Genomic DNA, 10,215 nt, shown 5'->3' on the forward strand with positions numbered 1-10,215 from the left:
GTTTTTTTAAATTTATTTTTTGAGAGCCAGAGAGAGACAGCGTGAGCAGGAGGAGGGTCAGAGAGAAAGGGAGATACAGAATCTGAAGACAGGCTCCAGTCTCTGAACTAGCTATCAGTACACAGCCTGATGTGGGGCTTGAACCCACGAACCGTAGATCATGACCTGAACCAAAGCTGGATGCCTAACCGACTGAGCCACCCAGGTGCCCCTACTACCTGACATTTAAAACAGACATAATACCCATTTTTCTCAAGCTGTTCCAAAAAAGATAAATGGAAGAAAATTTCTGGACTCATTCTAGGAAGCTAGCATCATGTTGATTCGCAAACCAGACAGAGATCCAGCAAGAAAAAGAGAACTACAGGCCAGTATCCCTGATGAATATAGACGCAAAAGAGAAAAAGAGAGACAGACAGACAGACAGACAGACAGAGAGACAGAGACAGAGAGAGAAAGAGAAAGGGAGAATTTTGAGCAGACTCCACGTTCAGCACAGAATCTGAGGCAGGGCTTGATCCCACGTCCCTGGGTTCATGACCTGAGCTGAAATCAACAGTCTGACACTCAACTGACTGAGCCATTCAGGCACCCCATAATTGCTAATATTTAAATACTGCTTGCTGCTTAATATAGGTATTAACAAATTAGATATTAGATGATATTAGAATGACTACAGGAAGAGCTAAGATGGTGGAGTTGCACGAGGAGCCTAGGCTTGCCTCATTCCTTGGACACAGCTAGATAAATGTCAAATCATTTTGAACACCCAAGACATTGATCTGAAGACTGACATACTGCATAACTAGAGACAGAGCAGGGGCCACATTGAGGAAGGTAGGGGGTGCAGAGCTGTGGTTTGGGTGAGAAATGTAATAAGAGATGAAGAAGGGCACTATATCATAATAAAGGAGTAAAACAATCAAGATCTAACCATTGTGAATTGTTAAACCCCCGAGTTGAGGGCACCCAAATATATATTTAAAAAAAAAAACATAAAGGAACGCACTGATAATATTGCCATAAAGTAGGGGAGTTTTACACCCCACTTATACCAATTGACAAATGATCTAAGCATAATGAATGACACACTGGACTGGATGGACTTAACACGTATAATCAGAACATTTCATCCTGAAGTACCAGAATACACACATCCTTTTTGAGTGTCCATGGAACATTCTCCAGAAGAGATCATATACTAGGTCACAAATCAGGGCCTCAACAAGTACAAAAAGTTTGAGATCATACCATGCAGATTTTCAGGCCACGACCCTATGAAACTTGAAGTCAACTACAAGAAAACTTTTGGAAAGACACCAAATACATGGAGGTTAAAGAATATCCTACCAAAGAATGCATGGGTCAACCAGGAAATTAAAGAAGAAATAAAAAAATACATGAAAACAAATGATAATGAAAATATACTGGTCCAAAACCTTTGGAATGCACCAAAGCAGTGCTAAAGGAAATGTAAGTATATAGCAAAAAACAAGAAAAATCTCAAATAAGACAACTTAACCTTACACCTAAAGGAGCTAGGACAAGATCAACAAATGAAGCCTAAAGTCAGCAGAAGAAGGGAAATAATAATTAGAGCAGAAATAATAATTAGAGCAGAACAAATGTTAAGATCAATGCAACCTGGAGATTGTTCCTGAAAAGACTTCATAGAATTGATAGCCCCCCCTAGCCAGTCTTCTCAAAAAGAAAAGAGAAAGCATCCAAACAAATAAAATCACAAATGAGGGAGGAGAGATCACAACCAACAACACAGAAATACAAACAACTATAAAAGAATATTATGAAAATTACATGTGAACAAACAGCAATCTGGAAGAAACGGAAAAATTCCTAGTGACATATAAACTACCAAAACTGAAAGAGGAAGAAATGAAACACTTGAACAGATTGATAAACAGCAAAGAAAGGTTTCAGGATTGAAAAATCTCCCAACACAAAAGTCCAGGACCAGGGGGATTCATTCCAACATTTAAAGAAGTGTTAATACAAGGGCACTGGGTGGTTCGGTCAGTTGAGCGTCCGACTTCACCTCAGGTCATGACCTCGCGGTTCATAAGTTCAAGCCCCACATCAATCCCGCTGCTGTCAGCTCAGAGCTTGTTCGGATCTTCTGTCTCCATCTCTCTGCCCCTCCCTGGCTTCCCAAATATAAATAAATATTTAAAAAAATAAAGAGGAGTTAATATCTCTTTTTCCCAAACCGTTTTTCAAACTCATCTTATAAGGTCAGCATTACCTTGATTCCAACACCAAACAAAGACTCCACTAAGACAGAGAATTATAGGCCAATATGCCTGATGAACATGCATGTGAAAATTCTCAACAAAATACTAGCAAATCAAGCCCAACAGTACATTAAAAGAATCATTCACCATGATTAAGCGGGATTTATTCCTGGGATGCAAGGATGGTTCAATATCGACAAATCAATAAACTTGATACACTACATTGATAAAGGAAAGAATAAGAGCCATATGATCCCTCTCAATAGATGCAGTAAAAGCACCTGATAGTATCAATATGACAATATCCATTCTTTAAGATTTTTTTAAATGTTTTTAAATTTATTTCTGAGAGAGAGAGAGAGACAGCGTGAGCAGGGGAGGGTCAGAGAGAGAGGGAAACACGGAATCTGAAGCAGGCTCCAGGCTCTGAGCTAGCCGTCAGCACAGAGCCCAACGCGGGGCTCGAATCCACGCACCGTGAGATCATGACCCGAGTCGAAGTCGGACGCTCCACCAACTGAGCCACCCAGGCACCCCGACGACTCAATTCTTGATTAAAACCCTTAGGTGTCTGGGTGCCTCAGTAGGTAAGTGTTCGATTCTTGATTTTGGCTCAACTCATGATCTTAGGGTTGGGAGATCAAGCCTACGTTAGGCTTCTCACTGGGTGTAGAGTCTCCTGAAGATTCTCTCTCTCCTTCTCCCTTGCCCCTCCCCTGACCTGTGTGTATGCACACATGTGCTCTCTTTCTAAAAAAAGAAAAACTGAGCAGAGTATGGTTAGAGGGAATATACCTGAACATCATAAAGGCCATATATGAAAGACCCACAGCTAATATAATTCTCAATTAGTAAAACAGAACTTTTCTTCAATGTCAGAACAGGATAGTGATGACCACTCTCACTATTGTTATTTAAGATAGTACTGGATGTCCTAGTCACAACAATCAGTAAAAAAAAAAAAAAAAAAAGAGAGAGAGAGAGAAAGAAAAAGAAAGAAAGAAAGAAAAGAAAAGAGAACAAAACGTCATCCAAATCAATAAAGAAGGAGTCAACCTTTCATTATATCTCAGACAAAATGATATTTTACACAGAAAACCTGAAATACTCCACTAAAAATTTGCCAGAACTGATACACAATTCAGTGAACTCACATGATACAAAATCAATGTACAGAAACATGTTGGATTTCTATACAGCAATCATGAAGGGTCAGAAAGAGAAATGGAAGAATTCACCCCATTTATATTGGCACAAAAACCCATAAGATACCTAGGAATAAAAGTAACCAAAGAGGTAAAAGATCTGCACTCTGAAAACCTATAGAATACTGCTGAAAGAAATTGAAGGTGACACAAAGAAATGGAAAAATATTCCATGCTCATGATCTGGAAGAACAAATATCATTAAAATGTCTATACCACCCAAATCAACCTACGCATTTACTGCAATCCCTATCACAATGCCATCAGCATTTTTCACAGAACTAGAACAAACAATTCTAAAATTTGTATGGAACCACAAAAGACTCCAAATAGCCAAATATTATTGCAAAAGAAAGCAATGCTGGAGGCATTACCATCCCAGACTTCAAGCTACATTACAAAGCTGTAGTCATCAGGACACTATAGTACTGGTACCAAAACAGACATAGATTTCAGTGGAACAGAGTAGAAAACTCAGAAATGGACCCACAACTATATGGTCAACTAATCTTTGACAAAGCAGAAAACAATATCCAATGGGAATACAAAGACAGTCTCTTCAACACATAGCATTGGGGAAGCGGGATAGCACCGTGCAGAAGAATGAAACTGGACCACTTTCTTACAACATACACAAAATACATTCAAAGTGGATGAAAGACCAAAATATGAGGTGGGAAACCATCAAATTCCTAGGGAAGAATACAGACACCAACCTTTTTGACTTGGGGCATAGGAACTGCTTACTAGATAAGTCACCAGAGGCAGGGGAAACAAAAGCAAAAATGAACTATTGGGACCCCATCAAGACAAAAAGCTTCTGTACAGTGAGGAAAACAATCAACAAAACTAAAAGGCAGCCTTCACAGTGGAAAAAGATGTTTGCAAATGACGTATCTGATAAAGGATTAGTATCCAAAATCTATAAAGAACTTATCAAACTGAACATGCAAACAACAAATAATCCAGTTAAGAATTTAGCAGAAGACACGAATAGACAGTTTTCCAAAGAAGATAGACACATGGCTAACAGATACATGAAAAGATGCTCAACATCACTCATCATTAAGGAAATACAAATCAAAACCGTGATAACATACCATCTCACATCTGTCAGAATGGCTAAAATCAACAACACAGGACACAACATGCCTTGGCAAGGATGTAGACAAAGGGGAATCTTCTTGCATTGTTGGTGTGGGAATGCAAACTGGTGTATCCACTCAAAAACAATATGGAGGGTCCTCAAAAAGTTAAAAATAGAACAACCCTGTATTTCAGCCATTGCACTGCTAAGTATTTAACAAAAGGCTATAAAAACACTGATTCTGATGGGACACATGCAGCTTGGTATTTATAGCAGTAATATCAACAACAGCTAAATTATAGAAAGAGCCAAAATGTCCATTGGCCAATGAATGGATAAAGATGTGATACACACACACACACACACACACACACACACACACACACACACACGAATATTACTCAGCCATCAAAAAGAAGGAAATCTTGCCATATGCAATGCCATGGATAGATCTAGAGTGTATTTTGCTAAGCAAAATAAGTTTGTAAAAGACAAATACCATATGATTTCACTCATGTGTTCAATTTCAGAAACAAAACAGATGAACATAGGGGGGAAAAGAGAAAGGCAAACCATAAAACAGACTCTTAAATATAGAGAACAAATAGAGGGTGTTGGAAGGGCAGTGGGTGGGGGAATGGATTACATGAGTGATCAATATTAAGGAAGCCGGAAATTGAAGAAGACACAAAGAAATGGAAAAACATTCCATGTTCATGGATAGGAAGAATAAATATAGTTAAGATGTCATTACTACCTAAAGCACTCTACACATTCAATGCAATCCCAATCAAAATTGCACCAGCATACTTCTCAAAACTAGAACAAACTATCCAAAAATTTGTATGGAACCACAAAAGACCCCGAATAGCCAAAGTAATACTGAAAAATAAAACCAAAACGGGAGGTATCACCATCCCAGACTTTAGCCTCTACTACAAAGCTGTCGNCATTCTGTGTAAGTGATGAATCACTAAATTCTATTCCTGAATCTAATACTGCACTATATGTTAACTAAATGTAATTTAAATTAAAAACAAATAAGATGCTTACATTAGCAGGCCTACAACACATTACTTTTTAAAATGGCAAATACAAAGATACTTATCACCAGACATTTATTAGGATTACTTTCATTGCATAACTCCTTTCTTTACTTGGTTTTATGGCATGGCTTAACATTCTGTTAGAATTTCTTCTAAAAGGTAAGGGGAAAATAATCAACTGAGGTGAATTCCATCATGGAACATATCTATGATGAAAATATTTTAGATTTCATAGAGGCTCCATTTTAATAGTATATTTTTGTGTAGTAAATCTCACTTGTGTGAGATTTCACATACAGAAATTTTTCTTTGAAATTTTAGCAAAGTTTTAGCATATTCATGTTGGGGAACTTTTTTAATGTTTTTATTTATTTTTAGAGGGGAGAGAGAGAGAGAGAGAGAGAGAGAGAGAGAGAGAACAAGCATGGGAGGGGCAGAGAAAGACAGACACACACACACATAGAATCGAAAGCAGGCTCCAGGCTCCAAGCTGTCATCATAGAGCCTGACGCAGACCTCAAACCCATGAATTGCAAGAGAATGACTGGAGCCAAAGTCGGACACTCAACCAACGGACCCACGCATGCACCTCTGTGATAGGGAACTTTTAATAAATGATCCCACATTCCAGTTTTGACTTTCAGAATTGAAGTAAAGACACCTTTTCTCCACTAGATGGTGCTAATCCTACCTAAAACAACACAAACCATCTGGATTTCTCCCCTCTTCCAAAGAGCCAGATTTGTTGTTGTTGTTGTTGTAGTTAGTTTTTAAATTTAATGATCATGTTTTCCCATGAACATTTTATGCTTAATTACAAGCTCATATGTGTGTTTTTCATGTGAGAAATTCAAATTCATTTCATGGCATTCAGGTTATTGGAACAATAAGTTAAGTTTCAAATGTAGATGCCAATATTGTGAGTACAGAACAATTTTTTAGTAATATGTTGATATTTTGATAGACACAGTTCCTATCCTATTAAGTTAATGCAAGGTAAGAGTAATAAAGTTTTTCATCAATTAATGTATTTGATTTAAATTATTTTTTATATGAATGAATCTGCGAAAAGAGTAATCAATCTACAAAACTTTAACACACACACACACACACACACACACACACAGGTCCATTAGCTAACCTAAGGCAAAGGGTTATATTTCAAGATAATACATTTATACCACTAGTTTTTTAGTTTTTCAATTTGATTAATTGCTTTAAACGACCAGATGGAAAGGACAAGTATACATGTCTTTCATATACTCTTCCTACCAGCTTCTCACAATATTTACTGTGTATATATGTTTATTATAGAATAAGAGTTTTCATATCAATTACCCTTCTTCCTTCAAATAATTCTTAAAATTCGGTGTTTTTTCTAAGAACATTAAACGGAATCTTTGACTGTAAGAAAAAGGTACCTCTGCCCCTTACTCCATTTCTCCACCTTTCCAATGACCTCTCCAAAATTTCAGTTCTGATTATGACCATTTGCCATCTTGATCAGGAAACAGCTGCTAACTAGTCTCCAAGCCTCCATTCTCCTCAGGGTTACCCAGGAGTATATTTTGCAAAACTGGCCATGCCAATCCTGTGATTAAAATTCTCTGGTCACTTTTCCTCTTACTTGTAAGACATTCTAAACTCTATACCTTGCCCTTGGAAGGTCGTTTCTGGCTCTTGCCATTCTCTCTGATGTCATCATGTCCCCTGTACGATTTACTCACTGCACCAAAGCCGCCCTGGATTGTTTGTATGTTGTTGTGCGTCTCAAATGCATGTCTTTCTTCAGGTGTCTTGGTTGTGTTCTCTCCTGGAACGTGTGCACCAGAGACTTCTGGTGCTTGCCTTTGTCTCACCTTTCAGGCTCTTCTGAGGCGTTATTTCCTCACAGTGACCCACTGAAGCCCAGCCCAGCTAACGTCTCTGTACCCCAGTCATTTTCCGTCCACCCCTACATCACTTCCTTCACAACACAGTTCATGATTCATTATTACTTTTATGTTTATGAGGATTTCGTCTATCCCCCGTCGCATGTAAGCTCTCAGAGAATAATGAACTTCTGCCTCCTGTTTTACAGAATGGGGTGATTTTCTTTCATACGCAGATCCTCGAACCTCAAATTTACCTCCTGATAACTTCTGTTCTTATCTTCAATACACTGAGCCTTATCAAGTCACGTCCTAACAAAATATTTACATGACTCACTATCTTTGTTCTGGCAGTAATTAAGCAGATCTTACGACATGACTTTTGCTTCTCTGAGTTGACCAAAAAACCATTTAAACTCAGGGAAACCACATTCCCAGAAAAGATTTTTAATTAAAACAAAAAGTTATTTTAGCCCATGTAGTCAAACTGCTGGCATGTATGTACAGCAACTGCATTTGCCTGAATTAAATTGGCAGTTCTTAAGAAAACAAGGCAGGGGCCTTATAAGTAGGTAACATAAACATATTTCAAAAGCACTGAAACATATTTTAAGGTAGGACTCAGCTTATGACATCTTTTTTTTTTTTGAATGGCCATCTCTCTCCACAGGTTCTAAGTTAATGAATGAACTAAGTTTCTTATGTCTTAAGTATTACTTAGGTTTAAACAATGAATGTTTCATCTTATGTGTTTATAGTCATTTAATGCAAGTTAAATTATCTATATATGTATATGTGCACACACACAAACACACCACTACCTGGGTGAACTTATTATTCTGGGGGCACCTGGGAGGCTTAGTTGGTTGAGCTTCTGTCTTCGACTCAGGTCATGATCGCAGGGTCGAGGAGTTAGAGTCTCTGTCCAGACGGCTCAGAGCCTGGAGCCTGCTTCGGATTCTGTGTCTCCCTCTGTCTCCCTGACCCTCCCTGTTTGTGCACCCTCTCTCTCTCTCAGAAATAATTAAATAAACATTAAAGAAATTATTCTGTCCAGGGGTTCCTGGGTGGCTCAGTGTCTGACCCTCAATTTTGGATCAAGTCATGATCTCACAGTTTGGGGGATCGATAACCCCACTGGGTTCTGCTCTGACAGTGCAGAACTGGCCTGGTGTTCTCTCTCTCTCCCTCTCTCTGGTCCCTCCCTCGGTGCACCCTCTCTCTTTCTCATTCAAAGTAAATAAATAAACATGAAAAAAGATTGTTAAAAATTATTCTGTCCATGATATGAGTGTGAACAGACTTGATGATTGGATAGGAACTAGATTCATTTGATCCTAATTTGGGATCAAATGACAATTTGGTTAAAGTTAGAAACAAATTTCCTTGATAGTTTAAGAAGCATCATTTACTTAATTTTTCCACTTTCAAATTTTAAAGGGTATTAATAACATACAACACAGAGTTAACTACTTATTTTTCATGTTAATATATCTATAAACTCTCATTTGAAATGTGTTCTTAATCAAATGAAAAAAATCATGATAAAACTATGTATTTGAGAAAACCTTAACCAAGTGGGCAGCAGATTGCTTTGGGAGACTAAGGTTGGTCTCTTTGTACAATTACTCTTTTTTCTAATATTATTTTGAGCAATAAAGGAGATACTACTTTTTAAATAGCCTCATTCTAAACTCTGTAGGCAGTAGAATATATTATAAAACAAAACTAAAAATCAAGGTAGAAAAAATAAATGGAGAAATTGGAATATCAATATTTTACGTTAAATTTCTTTTCTCTCTTCTCATTGGTATATGCGAATATTAGTCATATATGCATATACGTGATATGATCCAATTAGCTTTTCAAAATAAGATGTACTCAGATTACCTTACAAATAACATGAGAATAATTAAAGGTATTTGGCAAGTAAGATATACACATCAATAAAGAAAATATCAGTGGCAATGTTTTTGCAAAATAAACTCTAGAATAAAAAGAAAATTTTAAAAAGCAAAATAAAAAGGTAGATAGAAATGGTATCACACTATTAAAGCATTTAAAGAAAGAAACTTATATTTTAATATTTGTAAATATGATTATGCAATTTCTTCTTGAAATTGTAACAGCATAAAGACCATGGAGATAATTGCAGGATTATGTAAAGCACACGGGAGAACAGGCCATAGCCATAAGAAACTAGGAATACTACAAGTATGCCATAATTAGGAATGAAAAAAGTTACTATCAGGATATAGCTTGAATAGATCATTGACATTAAATTTCTGGAAATGTGTTGCATTTGGATCCCTACTTCCTAATGCCAATTATTGTCCTAGTCAAAATGGTAGCTTCTTAAAATAAATTGTTAGTATATACTGACAGGTTGCTATAAAAAGGAGCTTAGTTACAGGGTGACATTAAAATGGGGACCTTAAAAACTGTAGGAGGAATGAATTTGCATCTGAATAATTATCGTGACAATCTTGAGGATATGTATTTAAAAAGAAAAGAAAAACAGCACACACTCTACCCAATTTCACCTGCAGTACTTGTGGAATTGCCACTGATGGAAGATTGATAATGTGGGGGACACTTCAATCCTCCATGTTTACAGATTTACTATTACTCTTTTGTAAACACAATTGATGTTTCCTCAGTCTTTTTGTTTTGTTTTGGATTTTTTTGTTTTGTTTTATGGTGGGGGGAGGGGTAGGGGGAGAGGGGGAGAGAGAGAGGGAGAGAGAGAGAGGGAGA

This window comes from Crocuta crocuta, unplaced genomic scaffold (genome assembly GCF_008692635.1).
Source record: "Crocuta crocuta isolate KB4526 unplaced genomic scaffold, BGI_CrCroc_1.0 scaffold1664, whole genome shotgun sequence".
NCBI lineage: Eukaryota > Metazoa > Chordata > Mammalia > Carnivora > Hyaenidae > Crocuta > Crocuta crocuta.